At 34.5% G+C, this 26,531-nt stretch overlaps 1 protein-coding gene across 2 annotated transcripts in view; it reads left to right on the top strand.

Moving 5' to 3' along the window:
- Window positions 1-26,531, top strand: part of Uba1 (ubiquitin-like activating enzyme 1) — a 381,832-nt gene that overhangs the window by 16,582 nt on the left and 338,719 nt on the right. The window contains exon 1 of one of the 2 annotated variants that reach the window (XM_090390822.1): window positions 10,520-10,538. The exons of the other annotated variant lie outside the window; for it this stretch is intronic. The gene's annotated coding sequence lies outside the window, so the exon portion shown is untranslated. Of the gene's footprint in view, window positions 1-10,519; window positions 10,539-26,531 lie in introns of those variants that run through there. 2 annotated transcript variants of the gene reach the window in all.

The following is a 26,531-nucleotide window of genomic DNA, read 5'->3' as shown; positions in this document are numbered from 1 at the left end:
TGAAAAAGCCCACATAAGGATTCCCCTCATCACGAAAAGAATCGAACCCAGGTCTTTTCCATTCGAAGGGTGCAATGTTCTGCCTGTTCTTCCAATTATTAAATCACTTAAGGAATTGAACAACGTAGATATGAATATAAATTAAATTACACTTTAATAAATATTTCCAATATTTTGGCAATGTCACGTTGCCATCTTCAAAAGGAACTTACAAAAAAAGGCACGTGCACACGTAGCCACTACAACACAGTAACTGAGAAACTTCAAATTCATTCTCAGTTACCGTGTTGTAGTGCCTACGTGCACGTGCATTTTTTTGTAAGTTCCTTTTGAAGATGGCAACGTGATGTTGCCGAAATATCGGAAATATTTATTAAAGTGTAATTTAATTTATATTCGTATTTACGTTGTTCAATTCCTTAAGTGATTTAATTAATGCATACCAACGTATAAGCCTGTCTACAAGAATGTTCTTCCAGTTGTGTTATGGAGGCAACGTAATGACTGCCTTATCCTCCCTAAAGTTTTGGAAGTTATCCTCGGCTGTATTATAAGTTGTATTTTAATTTAATTTTTAATTATTAGCCCAATAGTGTTTTTAACTTAATGAGAACATTGCATCTACTCATCACATGATTCTAATTATTGCATGCATTATTTCTTTTCTTCAAATTCCTTACTGTTGTTCTTTGCTTATACTGATGTCTTTCTCCACAGTTGCCATACTACAGACACAAGCCAAACAAAGTTTTCATTGTAACATTAAATTAAATTCAATATCCTCGCAACCTATTTCAAAGTAATTGATGAGGGAAATTGATTCATTAATATATATACTTCTTGTCAAATTGGTTTATGAATCCAAATTTTTTAAAAGCAAATGTTCCTTTTTTTATGACTTGAAATAATGTAACATTTGGAATTATCTTTACCAAGTGGTTCATAAATACTCCTCTTAGAAATTAGCCTGCTTGAAACTGGTATGCTTCATACAGTATATTAACAATTAGTAAAAAATGCTCCTGCTAAATGCTGGAGTGACATGATATAGGTTCATGAGAGTCCCTGCTTGAATACCACTCACATGAGATAGCTGGGCTTGATTCAACATGTTAACTTTTGAGTTACTAATACCATAGAGTTAATTGCGAAATATTTGAGATAATAATGCAAGCGGTACATAAGCATGTGGCTGTGAGACTCAGTAAGGTCAGAGTGGTTTATTCAAACGAGGAACTAGTCGACATTTAAATTATTACAACATGCATTAAAAATGTTCTTGATTTATCAAAATTCCAATAGAAAACTGGATTATAAATAACTTGTTAAAGGATTTTTGCTCCATTTACCAGTAAACTGGTAAACCAGTTTATCAGTATTGCAGTTCCTAATTCAGACTGCTTCTAAATAGGTTGTGAATGTCTTTGTCACCCAGCCTGAGACCAACGTCTTCCTTCCACAGTATCAGTCCTATTTGCCTGTTCTAACCATCTCATATCATCTCCTTTATTTCTTTTCTGTTTATATTTTGGTTTTCTTGGTAGCTGATTTGGTGATGCTCCCATGTTGTTGAATCTATTTGTTTCTAATAATTTATCTATTGTTTTGAAGTAGTTTCTTATAGTTATTTTATTTTATTTCATTTCTACTGATATTATTCTTTCATCTTTTTATTTGTCCATGTTTCACTTCCATATAATATAATTGGTTTAGCTAAAGCATTATTATTATGATACAGACATCTCCATGGGGTCAGACTCATCGTGGGAGACCCAAACTATCCACATTCACCATACCTCTTATTGAACTCATTGACAGACTAAACCGAGTCAGGATTTTTGATCTAACACATTAGATCACCTTGTTAATCAAACTTTTAATTTCCAGGAATGACCTCTTTTTCTTCTTCCACCAATATCCCACTGCTCAATATCTTAATCTTATATTTCTTTGTACTAAATTTGTTTTAAGGATATCATTGATCATTCCTAATTTTTTTTTTTTTTTTTTTTTTGTGGATCCATTTTTTTTTAGTGTACTTGTATTATGCCAAGGTAACTAAAATTATTAACTTGATTAGTTAGTTTGTTATTCAGAACAATTTTGCTTATTGGCTCTCTTCCTGTAAATGCCATAACTTGTTTTGTTTTTTTGGAAGATATTTTCATTCCATGTTAAAGATACCAAGCAATTTTATAAGCTAGGTTTTAATCCTTTTCCAAAGTAAGCAAACAGACAAGTAAGTCAAGTTTGCGCCTGAACATAGTTCAAGTCTGAGGCAACTCGTGGTAAAGATGGAGTAAGCTCTGATCACTTTCCTTTGCATTTCCCCTAATGCAAAGCACATCCCCTTGCAGATATGTATGATGCTATGCATTAAAGGCAAGGGACCACTACCCAGAGCAGTTTTGACCTTTATTGAGGTCTCGTCAGTGGGAGTCAGACCCAAAAAGTGGCCTCAGACTTTAACTATGTCCAGGAGTAAACTTACTTGTCTGTTTGCTTACTTGGAAACAAGGATTAAAACCTAGCTTATAAAATTGCTTGGTATCTTTAACATAGTATATGCCTAAGGTAAAAAAACTTTCTACATCTTACTCCCATCCTAAGATTTTTATTTAATAAGGTCAAAGTACCTTGTGGCAACTTGTTTAGGTAAAATTTATAAGCTCTGCATTACTTCAACCTTGGCATTTTTGGGTAGTGGTCCCTTGCCTTTTAATGCATAGCATCGTACATCTCTGCAAGGGGATGTGCTTTGCATTAGGAGAAATACTAAGGAAAGTGACCAGAGTTTACTCCACCTTTACCACGAGTTGCCTCACACTTGAACTATGTTCAGGCATAAACTTGACTTACTTGTCTGTTTGCTTACTTTGAAAAAGGATTAAAACCTAGCTTATAAAATTGCTTGGTATCTTTAACATAGTACATACCCAAGGTAAAAAACTTAATACATTTTCCTTCCATATTTGGTTAGTCTTGTTAAAGTTGTATAGAGCTAACTGTTGTTTATGTTCTGTGTTAGCAATTAAGATTTGATCATTTGCATATAATCTATTTAATTAAAGATGCCAAGAAATTATCCTTAGTATCCATAATGCAAAGCACACATCCTTTTGGATGTGTATAATGTTAAGTATTATGGGGGGGGGGGAACTACCCTGAACAAAAAATTTCATTTGCAAACTTTCTTTGCTTACAAATCAAGAATATAATTTCTTTGAATCTTTAATTTAATTTATAACCAAGTGGAAAAACTTTGCAACAACTACTGATCCAGAGTATTTTAATAAGGTGTAACACTTTTTCACTACTTGTATATGGAGAAATATGACTTCTGCATTACTTCAACCTTGGTATCACATCTGGGTTTGGCTCCCAGTGATGAGACCTCAGTAAAAGTCAGAGCTGGTCTGGGTAGTGGCTCTTTTCATCATATTAAAATAAGGATATTAGGAAAGAACATGACATTGTTAGCCTTCAGGAATGTGTTAGATCTAATTTTTATTTAGTACTCTCCTGTGCATCCCCCCAAGGACACATGTCAAAAATTTAATTTTTTCTCTCTTATCTTTGGAAGTAGTCCATGCACAATATGAAATATCATATCCTGTTTAGTTGAAAAGTGTACGTTTTTATTTTTCTTTTCGAAAATAAGCAAATCCAGTATTTACTAAGTGTAAATACTGTGCTTGTTTTTAGATAGAATGGGGAATCCATTCGATAAATGGAAACAATTATTTCTGTTATAAAAAAAAAAAAATGAAGTCTCGTAAATATCTGAAATCTCCGTATAAATTATCTTGTGGTTGATTATATTCAACTGAACTTTTCAGCTAATTTGTCTCATTTAAAATTTAGCGAAAATTTATTAGCTATCAGGAACTCCTGAAACTTTAAAAATATAGATTTTATTTGCTAATAGGTGAATTAAAATTACTGATTTTAATCCAGTAAGTCTCTAAATTCTCGACTATAATCTTATTAAATACTATTAATAATATTAATAGTATTTAATAAGATTATAATCGACTCTGGTAGATCAGCTGATAAACAAGATTTGTTGTTAATAACTGCTGTTTGTTTATACCAGAGGCTGTTGGTTCGAATTGTGCACAAAAGAAGAATATAAGAGCATGTTCTTGGTAACCTAAAGTCCGTTTTGTCAAAATAAAACAGTCAAAATTTTGTCCATAACGGACAAAATTTTGACTGTTTTATTGAAATTCAGAATCTAAAAATTGCATCGTTTTATTACTATAAAATTTGTCAAAACCATGGCTAAAGTATGTACACAAATAAAAAGTGCTCGAAATTTCATAAAATGCCCTCCATCTCTGGAACTTCATTCGAATAACGCTCTCGGCACACATTTATCATAAGACCATTTCACTCGAAAACGGAAATGGATAGTCAGTTTCCCTAGACCTATGTGTATTTGTCATACATTACAGTGTAGTTAAGTTAAATTTGAATATCCCCCCCCCCCCCTCCTTTGCTGTTTCTGTTGGAGAAACGAATGCTGGTAGAATTTAAAGAAATTTGATATATTTAGAATCTTAAAATTTATTTATCACCTTAAATTAGACTTTTAACGGCAAGATTAGTCCAAACAATTGTCCAGAGCAGTGTTTTTCGAACTACAAGTTTGACTGTAACACATTACATTACGCGTACGGAAATATTGTACTACGAAATGGTGCGTTAGCGAGTGTCCAAGTTCGTAAGTATTTTTTAAAAAAATCCATTTAGCTGTCAAAACGATGTTCGTTACGAGTTATCAGTGTTTGGTTTTCTGAAAGCACGTTATCGAGTGCCACATTTTTCAAGCATGACCCTTTCTGTATTGTTTTTGTTTTGTATTTAAATGTTAAAATCTTTTCATATTAACTTCATATTCCCTTCGATTGGAATAGGCCTAAGTTCGATTCTCGTCGCGACGGGAGGAATCTTTATCTGGTCGATTTCAATCGAAGGTGAGTTAGCCGATCTCATATGGAGGTAGCAGGGTTTTTTCTCCCGGAAACTCGGGTTTTTCATCCCGCATACATACAAATCGGCCCATCAGAACACACGCAATTTACAGACAAAAATTACTAGTTGTGGTGGTGTTGGAAGTGGGCGGTAGATGGCGTTGATGGAGATGATTCGTAGTAGAGGTTAGGTGTAGAGAGAATTGTAGATGTCCTCCCACGATGAGTCTTCGGACTCCTTGGAGGTATCAGGAATAATAATAATAATAATAATAATAATAACTTTGTTAATATGAAATGATTTTTTTATTATTTTTTTTATGTCAAATGACACGTTGTTTCATGAAAGTTTTGTTTCAGTTTAGTATACTGTATTCGGTTGCGATGTAAAATGTTTAAAAAAACAATGGTCCAAAGTACATTTGTTATAATGAGCGAAGTCACGCATGATGCAACAATACAATTATTGCATCATGCGTTTATATTGCACAGTTAGCGAAGTGATGCAACAATACAATTATGCAACCTGTCATTTATAATTGTCTGCATTTTCTTGTGTTTGAATAGATATCCAATGTTCTAACAATGAAAATATGCATGTGATTCTAGACATCGCGTTTGATAACTCAGCGTTGCGCATTGTGCTCGTGACACATACTGCTTAATTAGAAACAGTAATGCGTTCACTTCCAGGTTTTTTGGGACTTAAAAATAACTCAGAAATATCATGTCCATTTGTGTGTAATCCTTTTTGATTTGTACAATTTGTTAATACAGTATCACTGATGTATCTTAAAGCATCAATCATAAATGACTGGTAAAACACGGTAGTACGTAATTACAAGCCCTCAGGATTTTTTTTATTCACACCAACATATTCATCAGCATGATTTTTTTTTTTACAAGTAGGAACAGTTTGTTGCTTCAACTCTGGCAAATAAATAAATGAAATACAATAAAGAAAGTTGCTAATAATTTCAGAAATTGTGATTGGATAGTTCATCTATGAGGTTGAGACGATACAGACAAACCTCAGCATCTTGATAAAGGCGTTTGAATTTGATACCCTTGTAGCAACTTTGCATAATTTCAAAGGATCCTGTTGCTAGTATTATTAATTCCATGTTCTTCAATGCCAGACTTAAGGCTTATTTCTTTTTGTTGCTACTTTCTTTAGTTATCCTTCACTCAAAATGAATGTGTGCCACCTTCACATTAGTTGTGAGCTAAACTGAGCTTTGTTTCGTACTCGTTTTTCTGGAGTTCTTGTTCCTCAAAATAAGGACCTTTTTTTTTTTTTTAATCATGCTTAATTAGAAGCAGTAAATAACTTTATTTCTGGAAGGTTTAGGTCTTAAGTTATCATTATCAAGTTATGTTTAATTCTTTTTAATTTGTACGATTCGTTAATATAGCATCAGTATTTGCTGTCATAAGAGAATCTAAACCCCCCCCCCCCAATTTTGTAGTGTTTATATCATATATGATTCAGATCGGATATCTCGCAATGAGCAGTGTTCGTATATAACAATTTAAACCTTATGTGGAAAAAAAAAAAAATCCAACAGATTCGCGGCACAGTGGGTGGACATTTCTCTTCATTAAATATCGGTCAAGCATTAAAGATCCAAAAAGTGGCAGGCCATCGACAGATGTGGATGACAGTTGGTGGTATCGTCAGGCTTCAGGAAGATGAGCACATATCGTAATGAAGCAAACACCTATTTACTGTAAAGAACACTGACCTGAAAGTTTGAAGAAAAAAGTTGGTGCCAAGTAGATCCCACATCAGTATGAACTGTTTCGTTATAAGACTGAAGGCGAATAGTTTTTTGAATCGAATTGTTGCCATTGACGAAATATGAATACAATATTTTGAATTGGGATTGAAGTCAGTGTCACTTTTACTGTCCCTGTAAGTTGTTGCAGTCTTTTGATGAAAGGTTTTGAGTTCTAATTCCACGAGCTATATCAGCGAATAACCTATAGCAAGTTATTCTGGTTGGTTGTTTGAACAGAGGAGATGCAGTCAGAAACGTCGTTCTTGTATGACTGTCTGTAATATACTATGAAGGAACAACTGACCTTTCCTTCTGTTTTACTCCCGGCAGTGTATATGTACTTTCAGCGCTTTCCTTCCGTTTAATATACACTGCTTGGAAAGAAGTCAACGGACATCTCCATGTGCGAGGTGCATCATGCCATGTAACGAGTCACGTGCTTGTAGCCGGTATATAAATTGGAGGAATATGATGCTCCCAAGTCAGTGCGACTGTGTCCTGGTGAAATGGCTGCGAAAAGGGAACTAACGGAGCTTGAAAGAGGAATTATGATAGGGTGCCATGTTGCAGGCTTGTCTGTTCGGCAAATTGTTCCAAATTGAGGCATTCCAGGTCAATCGGTGATACCGTACTGAGATGGAAGTGCTACCTGCAGTCACTGATCTACCGCACTCACCGAACGTCACCGTAGGATGCTACGAAGGATAATATGTAAAAATCATCATTAGACGGCCTACACATTGAATGCGGAGTTCCGGGCATCGACTTGAACACGAATCTGCACGCGCGCGCACACACAAAACCGAGGTTCACAACATGGGTTTCCATGGTAGGGCCGCATATGTAAGCCCCCACATTACCCAAACCAACATAGTACTGTGACGCAATGTGAAGCTTGGAAAGCTGCGTTATGAATCACGATACATCTCTACTAAGCAGATGCCTGGTGAACGTCTCTTACCAGAGTGCGTAAACACCAACTAGGTGGAGGCGGTGTAATGGTATTCTGTTTTTCCTGGTTTGGCCTCGGACCTCTGGTGCCACGAACATTGAACTCCGTGAGGTATCTGGACAATGCAGTACTTCCTACTTTGTGATATTTCTTTGGAACTGACTCGTCTTATGACAAGACATTGCATCGTGTCATAAGGCTTCTGCTGTAACTGCGTGGTTTGTGGACATGAAAGTCGCCACACTTGACTGGCCTCCACAGAGCCCTGATCATCAATCCTTGAGCATCTGTTGGATGAACTGGAGTGTCGGATTAGGTCAAGTGACGTCTGCTCTACAACAGTCCAAAACCTTTACGTGCATACAGGAAGAATGGTCCAAAATTTCCATTAATCGCTATCGTACAGTTGCGAAAGTATGCCCGAAGGATTGCTGCAAAAGGAGGGCCTATATCTGATTAAGGTGGGCGCCATGGCTGTTTGTTCCTCACACTATGGTGTCCTTTGACTTCTTTCCAAGCAGTATGTTTTACTTTGCTGGGTTAGGCCACTGTAGTAGCGAAGCGGGAGTTCGTAGTGGCTTTGATCAATGTTGGCATTTCCGTTATAATCTTCCGGAAGTGACTTCGTATATAAGACAACTCTTGCATCTTCATGCAAAACGGTGTTAGACCAGCATAACGCAAACTGCCTCGAAAGATAGTGTCCTGTATCCAGAGTTCAACGCTTTATGGATATAAGGCGTTGAACTCTGTTTAACTTTTGTATATTTTTTCCTTAGATTTTAGTGCATTTTCCCAAGCGGTTACAGCGTACAATATCAGTTATAGTATAGATCCGATATATACTGCTCAAAACAATTAAGGGATATTCCTGTTAAAATTATTTCACGCTAAAATGTATAATTTGTTAAATTTGTAATAAATATCGATTATTTAAACACTATCTCATCAGTTACACCCTATCCATAAGTAAGAAATATTTATTCATGTATAAAGTACCCAGTAGTTATAATTATTTGCAGAAATTTATAATTATCCAACAGAAACTAAAATATCCTTTTGTTTTGAGCAGTGTATATTGTTTTAGCTCTCGTTGGCCTAGTCCCCAGTTTATCCTTTCCAACTTAGCGAGAAGGTTTACAATTTGTAAGCTTTTTCCAGCAACATATGAGATGTGCTTGTTGAACTTAAATTTTGGTCTGTTATTCCTAGGTATTTTAACTCACTGGCTGTCCCTAGAATTCCCTGTTTAGGAAGGCGTTCCTAAACAGGGAATTCTAGGGACGTTCCTAGGTTGATTTGATTGTTTATGCGAGATGTGGAGTACTTTAGACTTAGTCTTGTTGAAAGTAACTTTTTTCTCACGCTTCCATTCCACAATTTTAGTAAGGCACTTAAAAATACTCGCAGCCTTAATTGCTTTGACTGCAATCTTAATCAGTACCCATATCTAGACTTTTTCAAAACAAATCAGAGAACACAAATATAGCATATTAGCCATACTTGGCCGAGTTTGAAGAGCAAATATTTTCTCTCCTCGATATGCTGTGGATTCGAATGCCATTAGGTGTGGATGTTTGCGATTTTCCTGTAGTAACGGATTTCATCGCCCAGTTTGTGATATTACCATCCTGCTCATTGTAGCTTGAATGGGACATATATCTAGAGCAGGATTTCCCGATTAAATAACCTTTAGATCATTATTGTGCCAAATACTAATAGGTTTACAAAATTTCGTTGTGATTTGCATTTAAAAAAAAAAAAAAAAAATCAATGGAACAATCTGCCCCCCCCCACTTCTGGTTGGCAATTGTACATTCATTGCATTACCATAAGGATGCGGATAGGGTTTAAGGAGGTAAGCAACAATACAAACCTTAATGGTTTTCATTGTTATATTGTACAGTATTATGTTGATCACTAACGGTCTCTAAATTCGGGAGAAACAACTCGGCTTCATTAGCATAGGCTTTTACGGTGGAAAAAAAGCCCATTATAATATCTAACGAAATGACGTTCCCGTCAAAATTTTCAGGAAAAAATGCTCCGAATACTATTAAATTTGACCATCAAAAATACTCCTAAATAACGAAAGATCTTGGTTGGAATCTCCCTTAGTACATAGGATATTTTTGTGTGGGATTTCATCTGAAGATTTTTTGTGCCCAGTCTAATAAAATGTTAATTGTTCTAGTATACATCTGAATAACACAGAAGGTCAATTTTAACATCACAGTACGCATACCAATAACGACCTTTTATTATGGTTATCTTCAATCATATCTTTATATAAACATGTTCAGATTTTTGCAACCTCTAATTCAGTTTCAAATCACTGGTCTTCGTTTGAAACTTACGTTTACGTAATCCTTCCATGTACGGGGGCGAAAAAAACAACAACAAAGAAACTGCCAGTTATATATATATATCTAACCTAGAACATATAACCGTCGGTATTTTAAATGTTATTCTTTTTTCGTTGTGTATATGTAAATATTCCAGGAGGGAAAAGGAAGTTTATACTTATAGCTTTATTTGATTTCTAGTTCAGATAACGAATGCTAGTTGTAACTTGAAGGAATTATTCAAAACAATAGCTTTAAATTTGTGTAATATTAACACAGTATGAATTTAAAATACAGTTAGACGAAACTAGTTAAACCGTGTTTGAATGCGCTTTCATCGTGATGATCGCCCCGCGTAATGATCTTGCGTGCGCGTACTGCTATCTCTGTATACACTGAACAGATTGTTACCTTATCTTTGCCCTTCAATATATAAAAAGATGAGATTAGCCTGTATTGTCTCCCAGTTTCTCATTAATGTTCGGTATGTATACTCTTGAGTATTGTTTACTATCCTATCTCCCACGGCACCGTTCGTAAAGTATACCACAATTTACGTTTGCTAGTTGGTAAGTTTGATCGTTTTCGGTTTCACGTATTATCCCTCACATAGTTTTAGTAAGTGATCTTCGATTTTAATATAGTATTTGGTGATTAAAACGTCAGTATTTGGAATAACACATTTGTCTGCCTTAACGACGTTATTCACACAAATATCTCAGTATGCGATATCCTACTGTTTGCAATATTTGCTTAAGTGTTCGATACGATGTTCAAGTAACATCGTATTATCGAACAGCAGACAGATGTACTTGAACAGATGTCTGTTGGTTAATGGTAGCGAATTCATTCAAAAATTCAAATAGCGCCAAGTTTAGTAATGTTACCACAATGGTTCCATCCTTTCTCTTAAATTATTTCGTAGTTTTTTTTTTTTTATCATAACTGGAAAACAAAACAGGATATTTGCATAAATAACTTGCCAGAATTGAACACAATTGCACCATCTTTGACAGTAATAACTCCTTTACCAAGTTTAAGAAAGAGGGCCATCCTGACTATCAAATTTTGTATTCTTCCTATGGATCTAAGTTCAGATCAGTGCTGTGTGCTATCACCAAGATATGCTTAATTGTTTTCTGAAATACAGAATTATCATTGAATAAGGGTAGGTGTTATAAAATTGTTGCAATATAAGACACAATTATGTCCAGGGTTATAGACCTGTCATATTTCCATAGTTGTGATTCATGTTTAAATTTCTGGAATAAACTATGTGGAAATGAGTAAAATAATTTAATAACTAAGTATTCACAGTTAGACTCCAGTTCATGTTAGCATTATTAAAGGCACTTTGAAAACACATACTCAGCGAGGACTAAAATTACAATGAACTCCGGAACAGCCACGTGTATGGAAGGTAATAGTGGTGCTCTCTATGATGTTTTGTATTTTTTCTTGATGAGTGGATTGGATGGTACACTAAAATTTATCTAGAATTTGCCATTTATGTTCTGTAATGGGATCTGTGACTTATCTTTAAACTGCCTGTGATAATGCCTTGAGCTGGCATAATGTCATGTTGTAAATACTTAATTTAGTTATTAAATTATTTCATTCTATGTAGTTTATTTCACAAATGTAAACATTTAAGACCTATTAGTTAGGTTTCATTAACTGCGTTGAGCATTCATACAAGAATTACTCATTCATTATACTGACCCTCAAAAATTCATTGTCCAAACAAAGTTTGGACATGTCTAGACTGTTTCTGGAAAGAGTGTTTTCCAGGGAATCTTCCAAGTACATATTCTCTTGACTTCAGATTCTCATGAGTATCAATATATGTGTGCATTTGTCATTAATAGATGCCTACATGCTGAAGTTTAATGAAATTTCATGGTGTTAATGAGGAAAATGGAGGAATGGTATTGGCCATTTCAGTAGAACACCACCTATAAAATACTTAGAAGAGACCTCTACATTTCTGTACAGATTGGGGAAATTCTTAGGAATTGTTTGGCAACTTGTATCTTCAGATATGCATTCTCTAAGCAGATCTTTGAAAATGGGATGAGGCGATCAGTCTTAAGGAATGCTTATTCCTTGCATTAAGATACTTATGTATCCTGACCTTAGTGTCGGATAACACTTTGTAGACTTGAGAATGTATAATTGTTTAGTAGAGACTTTTCCCAAATGATGTCTGAATATCATTTTCCCTACTCTCTGTTTCTAATAATTTCCACACCTTTTTGATTTTTAGGCTTGGTTCCAAGTGAATGGTACTTCACTTTGTCATGCATGTTCATGAAATGACTTGAAAATCTAATATTTAAGATTTAGAGAAAAATTATCTTGCAGTTTTAAGTTTTGGTAAAATTGGATAACATTCAACTTCATGTGACAAAATCATTTTTCACTGCACCAAATTTCACTGGCATTTGACACTCACAATGGAGTTACTCTCAGAGATGCCATTGAGTTTTGCCTCCAACAAATAATTTTTATTTTTTTTTATTAGTATATCTTTATACTATGAATGCACCTATATTGTTGCATTATATCTACATTTAAATCTTAAAGGTAAAAGGTATGAAAGAGGAGAAAATGGTTTGGTTATGTTTAAAGATGGAGATTGAATGGATTTTGAGAAGCTGCTCGTGTTTGAGGAAAGATTAGGAATAGTATCAGCCAGTTCAGCAGAACAGCATTCATAAAAAATACTTGTGGAAGAAGCATAAAGCAGAAACCATACTTCTGAAAAGTGATTGGAATGAGCGTGAGAGTGAAGGGTTACTAATTAATTGAAGCCCTGTTCTGGATGGTCAAAAATCTTACATGCCAGATATTGAGAATTATATATCAAAATTAATACAGCCATCTGACAGGAAAAATTCACTTTGTAGAAGTAGGTGTAATTCTTTGTGGTAGTTGGTTACAGCCTTAACTGGTAGAGGATTTGTAGTAAAAAAAGAAGTAGTGAGTAGGAGATGGATGTGTGTGAGACAAGTGGATGAGTATGATAAACTGGAAGCAAAATGCATAAAAACATGCAAAAATGTGCTCTTAGAGTGATTGAATTTCATTAATGTTGAATATAATTGTAATTACACAACCAGGGCTTGACAAATTTTGCAAAATCCTATTTGCCATTCAAAAAATGTACTTGCCCAAGATTAATTTTTTTTTTATTTTTTATTTATTTTATTATTATTATTTTTTATTTATTTATTTATTGAGATGTTTTAGAGAAGACTGCTGGCACAAAAAAAAAAAAAAAAAAGGAAAAGTTGGTTGTAGTTGGAGATCTAAACAGCAGAGTAAGAAAGGATTATTAGAAATAGAAATATTCTGGGAAAATTTGGAGAAAAGAGCAAAGTTAATAATAATGCTAAAGTACCTGCTGGATTTCTGTTCAGGATATGGACTAGTTATTAAAAGTTCCAAGATCAAATGTACACAAATTCACGGAGTGAAGATGCAGTTATATGTTTGTCATTAACTGTTATGTTGATAGCAATGTTTTCCAACTGGTTCAGGACCTGAGTATACAGAGAATTTGAAATTGGAAGTGAGTACCATTTAGCATTAAGCAGAATAAAATTGAATTTCATATTAGAATGCAATTTTCAGAGGTCAACTTTACACTCAAATACACAAACATTATTGAAGAAAAAATGGAGTTTGAAAACTAGAACCAAACCTAATTGATTCAGTGACAAATCCTGAAGAAAATGTTGACTCAGCTAGAGGCATATGGTGAGATTGTCTGCATGGACAGAAAAATCAGAATTTCATAATGGACTCAGGAAGTTAGACACTCAAAGAAAAGACGAAAGCACATCAAAAGTTTATGCCAAGTGGGCTTGTGCTCTTAGAGAAGACAGGAAAAAATGTATGAAGGCAAACCGGCTAGCAAAACTAAAGACTTGGGAAAACTGGTAAGAATATTGAAAATAAATATCAGGAAGGTGGCAAAATATTCTGTGGGCTATTTAAAAAAAACTTAGAAATGCAGGACAGTATTGTAAGGGGAATCGCAGATGAAAAAGGTGACATGAAAACTGAAGATAAAGATACTCCAAATGTCTGGATTAATTACTTTGAAAGATTGCTCAATTAACAGTGACAACATATGTTGGTACAAAACACTCATCAGGAATACTTATCAGTAGTATATGAAGTAGAAAAAGCCATCTAAAACTTAATGTGGAAGGGCAGCTTAATGGGTGATATTTCACCAGAAATGCTCAAAAAGGAATATAAAAGTTTTAGTGGCTACATTCCATAATTTAGAATGACTAGTCCAAGATCGAATTCCAGATGATCAGAATTAGAGCTCTCATAGTACCCAGTGAAAGGCTTTGGTATGAACATGAAAATAAATATCAGGAAAGTGGCAACATATTCATATTTACAAGAATATGTTAAAATCCTGGTTTGAAATAAAATGAGCATGACAGAGGAATTTCCATAGTGGGTCTTGGTGAGATTTATGCAAGTATACTTGAGAAGGATGAGAAACATGGAGAGAATAAACTGGATTCAGACCAAGTTGTCAAGATCAGATTTTCACTTGAAGATAAATAGTTGAGAAATTATGGGAATATAACAAGGATGTATATTTAAGTTTTGTGTATCTGGAAAATTCAATGACAAGGTGCCAAGAGAAAAAGCTGTTTAAAACATGAGTTGTATGGTGTAAATGAAACATTATATCAAGAGCAGTACTTAATCTGTATTGAGTTGTAAGTCTGCAATTAGAATTTGAGGTATAGGAAGATGGCTTGATGTTACATCTGGTGATAGACAAGATTGTATTCCACTATTGTTAATCTGTATTTTATGGGTCATATTATGAAGGAGTGGTATTAAACATGATATCAAAATTAGAGGTGTTAATCTCAGCTCTTTACTTTATGCAGATGATATTATACTTCTAAATAAATCCAGTACAAGTCTTCAGTATTTTTTTATTAATAACTGCTGTAATAAACTTTGTATGGAAATCAGCTACAAAAAGTTGGTGAAAACGGGCAGAAATATTATGTCAACTGTATCCTGAATGGAGACCTATAGAACAAGTAAAAGATTTCAGTTATTTAGGTACAGTTTATGTGAAGATGGCAAATTAAATATGGAAATAAACAACAGAATCAACAAAGCTGGTATGGTAGAAAGTCAACTGAATAAATTTTTATTGAATAAGAGCAAAATTAGTCAAAACACTAAACTAGCTGTATACAAGGCAGTGTTCAAACCAATTTTAACTTGTGGATCTGAGAGCTGGTTCAGAAGTAAAACACTTGACTGAAGACCACAGATATGAGATTTATGAGAAAGATTAATGGAGTGAACAGATGGCATCATGCAAATCATTAAAAAACAAGGACATTAGAAAGGAACCTTAAATATAAAGAGCCAATAGGCTTCATTTCAGCAATATAAACACTTAACGATATAAACGATTTCAATCTCCGAGTTTTTTTATTCAGTTTTAAAACAATGTGGGATTTAATATCCCCTTCATTGAAATAGTGTTTATATCGAGGTGTTTATATTATAATGAAGCCTGTTGGCTCTTTATATTTAAGCAACTTAATGGGTGCACCTTTTGAACAACTTGTATAGCAGAGTATATAAGTTCTTTTTCGCTATACCCTTTGGTATTAATTTAGTCTAGCTACTCACTGATGAAGCCTCAAAAAAGGCTGAAGCCGGTCTGGATAGTGACCTCCTACCATAACGTAATAACAGCATACATTTCCCAGGAAGTGTGTTTTTACATTATGGAAAATACTAAAGAATAGCGATCAGAACTTTACTCACCTTTGCAACAAGTTGCCCGGTATTGTACTACATACTAGGACTACTTGCATTAGCTCACGCTAGTATTCGCCGATATTTTTATAGTTTACTATATTCGGCGTGAAACTCTGATTCCAATCTCTGAGGGTCTTATTCGGTTTTAAAACAATGTGGGATTTAATATCCCCTTAATTGAAATCATAATTAGTGTTGTTCTGGTATGCATGTATATAACTTTTCTTGTTTAGAATTTTCAACTGATTATAAATTTTTATATATATATTTTGATTTTGTTTTTAGAAAACAATGCATATGAGCATTAATTATATAGAAGCGCTCCATAATTGTGAGATGAAAAGTATTCTGTGACTAAAAAAAAGTTAGAGAAATGCTGTTCTAAGGTTGGACGGATTTGAGATTTATAGTTAGCGGTTGAGAAGAGAATGCTTAAAGCATGAAAGCATACCAAGCTTTTTTGGCATCTGAAGAGGCTATATGGAGAAGTGTTTATGCTAGAATAAGTTAGATGTGAAAATGAACAAATATTCTTGGTTGGTGAGCAGATTGTTATCAAAAGTGAAGAAGAGCAAGGCAATTAAATGGCTGATCTTCTATGGATAACCCTGAAACTCTGATTTTAGCTATGCTCAAGTGAGGAAATAAGATGGTCCTTTCATTTTCTGAAAGAAATGAAAGGACTGACTTGAGCATGGCCAAAATCAGAGTTTATGAATTAGCCATAGAAGATATTTAAAGCTTGAATCATATGCGCACAAGGTTTTATAAATGAAAGGAATGGATGTATAAATGTCATCAGCGAGTACAGACACTGCATTATATCTACCAACTGTGCGAGTTATCCAGCCTTCCTGGGTGGTTAAGGAGATAAGTTTTGAGGAGAAGCATATGAAATATTCACTACATTTCAGTAGTCATTCAAAATCTAGATTCCATCAACTTGAGATAAGATCCTTAGAACAATTGGAGGAATGTCATCAGGGCCAGGAGACTTTTTGGTATCCACTGAATTAGAGATAGATGTTGAAAGTTTTTTCACTTGGTTATATAGTCTGCCCACAGTATAGAGAGCTGTCGTTGGAAGGCAGCCAAGAAGAGTCCATTCATGTTGAAGGGGAGAAAGAAATAAGGCTGTACGAATTGGTCACCAACAAGCGAATTTACGTGCTTTATACGCAAAATTCCCAACACTTTAAAAACTACAATGATCATAAAAGAGAAGTTAATTTTCTATATGTGTAGTGATAAACAACCCATCCCACAAGACAGATTGATTACCCTATAATGGGAATGAATTCTCTGTCTTTTCACATGCACAGAAGTGTCGAAGGGTTTCGAATCTGTGGGCATACTATACCATAAATTAAAGATGGCAAGAAATTATATTCTTGGTTTCATTCTTTATCCAAGTGTAAGAAAACAAAATTTGTGCATGAAGTTGCTTCACAACTGGGTTACTTGTATAACAGAGGTTAATGACTTCACATTAATTGCCTTAGTATCCCATATTGCAACACATATCCTTATAGACATGTATAATGTTATGCATTATGGGAAGAGCCACTACCCAGGTTTCAACTTTTTTCCAGGTTACAAAAGGTTTCAACCTTTGAGGTCTCATCAGTGAGAGCCAGAAAGGTTGATGTAATTCAGAAGTCATATTTCCATATACAAGTAGTCAAAAGGTGTCACCCTTTATTACTAAAATACTCTGGATTAGAGATGGATGTTGAAAGTTTTTTGAATGAATAACCAAGTTATAAACAAGCAGCCCAGATGTGAAGTGACTTCATGCACAAACTTTGTTTGCTTATACTTGGATAAAGGATGAAACCAAGAATATAATTTCTTGGCATCTTTAATTTAGTTTTAGTATCCAATCTGAGCAAAATTTCCAATCTCTTCCTGTCAAAAGGTTAAATGAAGTTGGGGACATCTACAACATTCAGCTATGCAAGAATTGAAGTAGGAACCCAAGAGATTGGCCTTTTCTGTGGGTGATGATGCAATTGATGGGAATAGTATTGGACAGAAGTTAGGACCAATAGCTTTGGCTAGAGCCCAAATGATAGTCATGCTTTCTGGGCTTTTAGCACCCTCAGTCAACTTTTTTGATGTGATGATAATTTTTGTTTGCTATTTGTGGCTATTTTGTGTTTTCGTGTAAGCAGTATAAGATGGTGTTTTGGATGCCGAATACCAGTTGTGAGAGAACAGGGTTTTGATAGAGGAAGGAACTTTAGGGTGGATTGGAGAATAAATGCTTCCAAGCCAATAAGAATTGTTATAATAATTTGTTCTGCACATAGGTTTGGCTCAGATTGCTAGAAACAATAACCTGACCAGGGAAATAAGGAATATAGTTAATTTCTTTAGTAGGAAAGCTTAAAATAGCCATCAAAAGAAGCCAGAGATTTCAATAAAATCAGTTTAATATATAGTAGAATCTGTTAATTGGGGAAGCTGTTTATTTGGGATAAATCTTAAAGAACCAAACCAAATCAAGAAAATTGTCAGATTTTCTTGGCTTATTTGGGACAACAAGACATTTGTGACATGAGATGCAGCACTCAAAATTTTTCCCTCTGGGGGTAATCACTTGTAAATGGTTAGTTGGTTTAAGGCAAAATGAGTGCATAGGTCATACGGCACCAAACCACAGATTATGACTCTTGGCTTTGTCCCTCCATATGTTTTTAAGTGATAAATGATTCATCACACTCCTCTTCTGACTCAGCTTATACAGCATATTATCTTCTAAGGGGAAGAGTTTCTAACTAGTGTTAGTTGAGTGCACCTGTCATCTTTCATGCTGAGCCAACATGTAATCAGAAAAGTATAGAGATTTTTTGGCATTTTTTTTTCTTTTTGTGATAGTTTTGTTTTTAATTTTACAAAGTTTTGAACCCTTAGCAGGATGTCCTGTAAAGATTTGTCACTAGCAAAAATTGAATAGGCCAAATCAAAGGCTATTCATCCAAAATCAGCCATCACTGTCTGGGGAAGATAACTGAAGTACTACCAAAATCTATAACTGTACGCTTGATACACTGCGAGAAGAATTAACATGCCATGGAAAAGAGGGAACATTCCAAAAAGAAGCATGAAAGTAAGAATCCCAACACCAAAGATGCCTGAAATCAGGTGGTTCTCTGTTATAACTGGATAGAGGGAGTGTGTTAGTGGTCCAACATTAAAAAAAGAAGTCAAAGGGGCTTTCATGATGATTTTAAAACAACAGATGGTTGGATGTCTTGATGGAAGTGTAGGTATGTTATTAAATTCAAGTTCTATAAATTAACTAGAATCTACCAATTAATCAAAATCTGCTGTACATGATCGATTCATGTGCCAGCCTTGCCGCATCTATCAGAGAACCAAGATTTCAAGCTACATCCAACATTCCATCGCATGGAAAAATATTAACACCAATACCCAAAAAGATAAAGAAATTACAGAGGAATGGAATCACACATTGATTCCATTCAATGTGATTGAATGGAAAAAACATTCAATGAATGTTTTTTCCATTCATTGAATGTTTTTCAGTGTTTTTCCAAAAACACTGAAAATCTACAAATGCTTCTAAACTATACATACATCTTTTGCTCAAAATCCAAAAAAAAAGATGTCTTGAAAGAAAGCACTACCATCTTAGAAGGCTGTCAGAGGGAACAAAAAACAAACCTTCCTTTAAACTTCATAGAGTACTTCAAAGCTTTCAGTTCAAGCAATTGACAAACAATGTCCCAATTTCTCAGTTATTATGACATATCCTTGTAAATAATTAAAGCAATAGCAGAATTATACAAGAACTAACATGTAAGAATGACGATGATCAAATGGAGATGAGAGAACTTGCTTATTTCCACTGCAGTTCTTCAAGGAGACTTGCTGATATATCTTAATTATGTTTGATTACATTTTCAGTCTCGCAAGAAAGAGATAGAAAATATAATTCAACAGCTAAATGATCAGTTGTCTCTGCTTTTCAGATAATGGATGTGATAACTGACTCCAGCATTCAGCTTCCAAAATCAGAAATATTTGGATTCAAGTATTATACAGGGACATGAACCCTTATAAGGGTTTTTCATCTGAAGATGAGTTAGCCAGCATCATAAGAAGACAGCAGAATTTTCCTCCCAGAAACTCTGGTTGTTCATTCTGCAAGCATCTCTTAGAGCAACTGTAAGAATGGGACAGTTGTGCCCTTTGACCAAAACGATTCTAGTTCGATTCTTGTCATGACAAGATAAATCTTTATGGATTTTTTTCAAATGAAGATGAGTTAGCCAATCTCATACATAGGGAACAGAGTATTCATTCCTAAAAAAAAAAAGAAAAAAAAATCTGGTTTTTGATCCCATAGCATATACCAGGTAAATCAGCTAGAGAACACATACAATTTACAGAGGAAAAAAAAGCCTGTTATGTGGCAGTTAGTAGACAAACTTTAACTTCTTCATAATAGTTGGATATTTAAAAAAATAAATAAAAATATTACATATTTACTATATAACTGTTCATTTATTTTCACAGTATTGATTACAACACACAATGATAATAAAATAATGTTCTAACTTATTACCTGATGTTATATCCGGTATCTTCAGAGCAAGCATAAGAACAGTTTGTCACAGTACACAAAACAATCATTTTAAGATCTAATTAATACTTGCTTTTTCTTTTTCCAACATAGATGGTGCTTAATTAGGACTTAGTTCCTTGTGTTGTCTGTTACAATTGTTTTTTTAAACTAGTCCCACTGATATACCAAACTGTTGTTTCGTGTACTGTGACAAACTGTTCTTTCTTGTGCTCTGATGACGTTGGATATAATATCAGCTAATAAGTTAAAAAATATTATTTTATTATCATACTGTGTTGTAATCAATACCGTGAAAATAAATTAATGCATACTGCCAACTCATAAGCCTTTCCAGGCTTTTACTACATAATTGTTTATTTTGACCTTGACTAAAGGAATCACCAATGGGAGCCACAACCAGGAAGATGATGAGAATAAATCTATGCAAAATCTTAAATATGCAAATAGTAACATTGTTATTGCTATTCTCTAAATCAGATAGTTGCAGAAAGTTTCCTGCTTGGCTATAAAGTAAATTATACATAATCAAATTCCTGACATACTCTCAGGAGGATATTATTATAATACTACATGAAAAAGTTACATCACTACAAACTTCCTAATCAACAATTTTCTACTTAATCTGTTATCTGTCAAGACTACAATACTATCAAGTCTTATATTTCTACCTTCTAAAGTATTTTTACTGTATCAATTGGCCTAGATCTAGGTCTTTTTCCTGAAATCCTTGCAACAAAGCCCTTGTTTTGCTAACCTTTCCTCTTTCTGTTTAAGTGACCATACCACCAGAAGTTAGCTCTGCTCACACAATCCTGACTGATAACAGTGACAGGAAAAAATTAGTTGCATTTTACTGGTATTTCTTTGTGTCTTTGAATCGCAAATTCACTTAATTTTAGGTATAATGCTTTCCAGAATTATCTGTTTTCTACTTATTTTATTTATTACTTTTTTTTTAAATTGCCCTTTTTCACGGAACACAGTTTGGGAAATTCTACCTTTACAATAGAATATTGTTTTCACATTTTGTGGGGTGCACCAAAAAACATTCATCAGAATGCTTGATTGTACCCAGAAGATAGGTGTTTGCTTAAAAGATGGCTATTCTCTCACTGACTTTCTCCAGTTGTTTTCCCATGACACCATTTCTGCATTGTTTTTTACAATCGTTTCCCTGGTTGTTGCTCCATTTCTCTAATCATGTATGAACACAGACAGCTGTGCTGGTCAACATCCATATACAGTTCAGCTCTAAACTTTTTATCCTCTTTCTTCATTCTACATACACCTGTACTATTTTTTCAAGAAACATTAACAGATTCCTTTCTCCTCTCTCTTATCACATGGCACTGTCATATCATAGGTCTCCAGAACGCTTGTATGTGGGGTTGATTTTAAAAACACTGCTTGGTTTCTTTTCCAAATAACTAAAAACTTTGAACCACTTGGCCAGGGAAGCCTCTGGAATCAAGAAGTGGGTGAGGAAAAAAGTGCCTATGTAGCATCGTAATGTTTATAATGCTAGCTTGGCGGAGGAAAAGCTATTATGGGTTTGATTTTAATTACTATCTACAAGAACTTTCTGTACTAAAACTTTTTTTGCTTATCAAATAAATTATAATGTTGTTTTTTGATCCTATACCCTAGTGTAAGCAAACAGTTTGCATTTAAGCATCTTTACGAGTATACTTGAACATAGAGCTTTCCAAAATTTGCCAAATAAAATCACTTTCCCTTTATTAAAAAATATTTGAAACCCTTAATTTAAAAAAAAAAAAAAAATCCTGAAACTTCCACTTTGATACTAATTGTACTACTGACAGATTCTTGAACTTAATAAGCCACATTTCCCATGATATTTTTGAATTATTCAAAAATTTAACTTTTATTTGAGTCATTTTTCCTTTCCATGGAAAATATACAAACTGCTTGATGGAATTACAATGGGTTCCCTTCCTTGTTGGCTAATTTGTATGGACTTTCCAAGCCAAACACACTACAAAGCAATATAAGGACAATTAGATTGATTAATAATCCATCTCTTACCAACCCACTCCTTCCACTTTTGCATAGGCATTTTGGTTTCTGCAATATGTGGATTCTATAAATATTTCCATGGCAGATGTTCATGTTAAATAGCATCAATAATTTCTCCACTCACTACTATGTCTGTTTGGAATATGTGTGACTGCTGCCCAACATCCTTTCACAGCATACCTGAGCCCACAGAACAAGTTTCTTTTCCTTCTCCCTGTGCTGTATAGTCTTCCTCCTTATGTGTTTCCCAAGGAATACAATGTACAGGCTTTTAAATCAAATGTAAATAAGCTTCTCTTTTCCCAGCCTGTTATCAACACATAGTACTAACTTACTATAGGTTGATTAACCAACCTCTCATGTATGGGTGCAACATAAAAAAGAAAATTGCAATTTGGCTATGCAATGTTCGCTATTTGGCCTCATCCCCTAGATACATTTTAGTAAGTACATTTGAACAGCCAACATCCAAAAATGCATGTCACTCTAGAAAAATTTTCTTTTCCTTCCTACGCATACTAGTGACAACAGCCATGTGGTTCATTATCCTTTCCTGTTTATAGAAAATCCAAACATATGGAAAGGTACTTAAGACATAAACAACGTTGCCATCCATCTCAACATTATGCATCCTAATTGTTCTAACAATACAGTTCTTGAAACTGAACTTGCACCTATGCAACACTTTTTTTTTTAACTAGTGGCTTATAAAACTCCTATAAAATAGAAAGTATTACATGTCCCCACTGTTCCTCTTGTAATTATGCAGCAAAGCATTTCCATCCCTTATGTGCAAGGTACATTAGAAGAGCTGAAGTTCTTTGCAAATAGAATCTCGATACCACTTTAAAGCCACACATCCATCCATGTATAAGCTCCCTGTGGCTGCAACTGCAACTTGCACTACTCTGTACAGATTGGTAAATCTGTTAATATTCACCTTGAAGAACAAACTATGATTATCTGCATGATAGGTCAGGACTGGAAACCACTCTAGATATTCCTTCACACAGGATTAAATGGAAGAAAAATGTGCTGCATAAAGTTATAGGTTTGAGAGATGTTGTAGAATCACCATCAGCTACAAAGCAAATGATAATTCTCCAACCTCAAGCCTGATTTCATTAATTTGTATAGATCTGGGAAACAGTCATTCTTGAGACCACATTCACTCAGATTTCTCCAAATTAACTATATTCTGGCTGTAGAGAGTATCTTTTAAGTTACACTTTGAATTTTTTCTATAGCAATCAAGCACTATGTGTTTACAACAGTTGTAATTTTTGATGCTGGTTAGAAAACCAGTGAAATATTAGTAAATGCAATAAATTATTATTCCTGATGTTTATATACTGCAAAACATTGTAATTCCATTGTTTAATTTTCTGTAGCAGTTGCCGTTATTCATGCTGAAGTTTTTGGAACATAAAACTGATTAGACACTGGAATATAAACAAATAATTAATCCTGGCCAAAGTAGTATGGCCTGTCTGTCCTGAATATTGAGTTCACCACTTTGGTCAGGACAAGGGAAAATAATACAAAAAATACATCAGGAATGGAGAACCAAAAAGCAGCCTATTTCAACATACCATAAAGAAAGACCACTTCATAAGACGGAAGAAAGCCAGGCTACTTTACAAATCCCAGTTCAAATCGGAGAGGGTCCTGGAAGCATCGCAAATTCTACAAAATGATTTTAAACAGATTTTGGCACACTGCCCTCTATATCCATCAGTATCACCACAAAGAATGCCACTGTCACCCTCCATGCACGTGACTGTCCTTGTTATCCAGGTCAATTTAGTTAGTCTTCAGTGATTGTGTAATGTTAAATTGTCTCTGATAATGTTAGCTTAAGTTAGTGAAACGTCGGCTGTAAATAATTAATTTAAGCTAGTAAATTATTTGCTTATATTCCAGTGTACATAGCTTATTCCAGAAACTTCAACATGAATAACTGCAAAGCATTGTTATTAATAAATAATGTGGCAAAAAATATAAACATGGTGATTTTTTCCTCTTCAAACTTCTCTTAGTATTGAATTAAATTATGTATAGTTGGTTCAGCTCAGCTTTTTTTTTTTTTTTTTTTTATTAATATTAAGTGCTTGATCTCCTAATTCCAAGATAATCTGAAATGTGACACCTCACCCCATCACTGATTGCAATCCAAGGATCCATACTATCAGTAATCTGTCCAGTAATCAGTAATTAAACATATTGATACTTTGTGCCCTTCGCTAGTTGGCCTTCTTCTTCTTGAAGTCGTGCTGATTTAAAATTTTGGGCCAAAAAAAAAAAAAAATCCATTGTTTTTGCAAGAAACTTTCTTTGTTTATGAAAATTTCTTAGCCCAAACTTTTGAACAGTTGGTTGGTAAGTGGTAATAGTACTTTATATAATTGTATATGCACATCTGTATGAAAATGCTGCTGCCTAAATATATAATTTTTCCCAATGAATTCTATTATGGATATAGATAAAAATTATATTCTAAAAGCTTTTAATCTGTTAATGAAAGTATAAATTGATGAAATTAAATACATCAGATATGTGTTTAACTAATAATGCTGATCAAGAAGCTTGTCATTTTCTGAGTCAGTCAAGACATACAAATTTCACTTATGTTATTCTGTTAAAAGTGGTGCAATGATCCCATATCCATCTGTAACAAGTTTTCTTTCAAAGAATGGATGAAGTTTGTAGAATACTTGCCATTGTTAAATGACAGAACCTTGTCAAGTAGTTATTTATAGATTTATAAGAACTTTTACATTTCAGTGTCTGCAGTGACATCCACCTTGATACTTAGCTGATATAATGAATATTTTATGTTATCTTCTTTTATTTCCCTATAGGGAGTAGGTGATGCTGTTTTAGCCCTATCTAACTTTCTAGACTGAGGGGGCCAATCAGAGATAGCTGGCTCAAGACTATTACTAATTATGTGGCATTCGATGAAGAGAGGCGACTGACAAGTGCCGCCATCTCGTAGTCCTTAATCCTAACACTATGTTTACTGTGGGAAAAGAATGTAGGTTCTTCGGTCGGTCGATTGAAGTAGAACTGCTTTCCTATGATCGACTAACTCGGGAAGAGGTCGAAAAAAAGTTATAACAGTTCCTCTAGTCGGCGACTAGAATCGAACTTACGACGCTCTCCCTTCGGGCGATTTAGGCCATAGAAGGCGTTAAATCGCCCTAAATATTCATTAAGATGTCTGATATTTGAGAAAAATCAGAAACTGTTGCATGTTTTGATTGATTATACTGAATAAAAATGCCTATGCGATTCTTCACTAATAAAATAATTACTACTGAGCATATCTCTTGAGGGGTTACAACAGTGGGTCATTCCAAGTGTGAAATCATCAGAGGGCTGAAGCTGCATATAATTAAAAAAAAAAAAAAATTGATAAAAGCAAGTTAGTTATTTTGCCACCCTGTATTTGAGTAGAAAGAAATGTAATTTTTCCTGGCATCCTATTATGTGGGCATTTTTCTTCTGCAGATTCACAATTTCAGATGATTTTTATAATGAATCATAGCTTATCTCCAGATTGTTAATTTTTTTTAAATGCCCAAGGCATGTCTTTTATTTTTTGCATTCAGATACTCATTGTTTTAAGATGACAGCCACCTGCTTTAGGTGATCAAAGAATTTCCTCATTTTGTACTCTACCTTGCATGCCCTCAGTTGACTTCAAAATATCAAAATCAGCTAACGCCTATGTTGTTCCCGTATAGGGAGTAGGCGGGGCCGTTTACTCTATCTAACTTTTGGAGACTGAGTGGGCAGTTCAATCTCCACTGGTAGCCAATCAGAGAGAGCTGGCCCAAGGCTATCACTGATTCATCGGTACGCAGTGAAGAAGGCGGCAAGCTAGTCCCGCCATCTCGTGGTCTCTAACCGTAACACAATATTTTTAATGTCTGAAAATAGTGTGGGTTCTACGGTCGATTTTCTTGAGTTTCCGGGAGAAAAAACCCGCTAGCC

Source organism: Typopeltis vanoorti, chromosome 3, assembly GCF_054136105.1.
Source record: "Typopeltis vanoorti isolate ZY-2024b chromosome 3, IOZ_Tvanoo_1.0, whole genome shotgun sequence".
NCBI classification, from domain to species: domain Eukaryota; kingdom Metazoa; phylum Arthropoda; class Arachnida; order Uropygi; family Thelyphonidae; genus Typopeltis; species Typopeltis vanoorti.
Note: the sequence above shows the minus strand (reverse complement) of the source record. Positions and strands in the feature narration are given on the sequence as shown.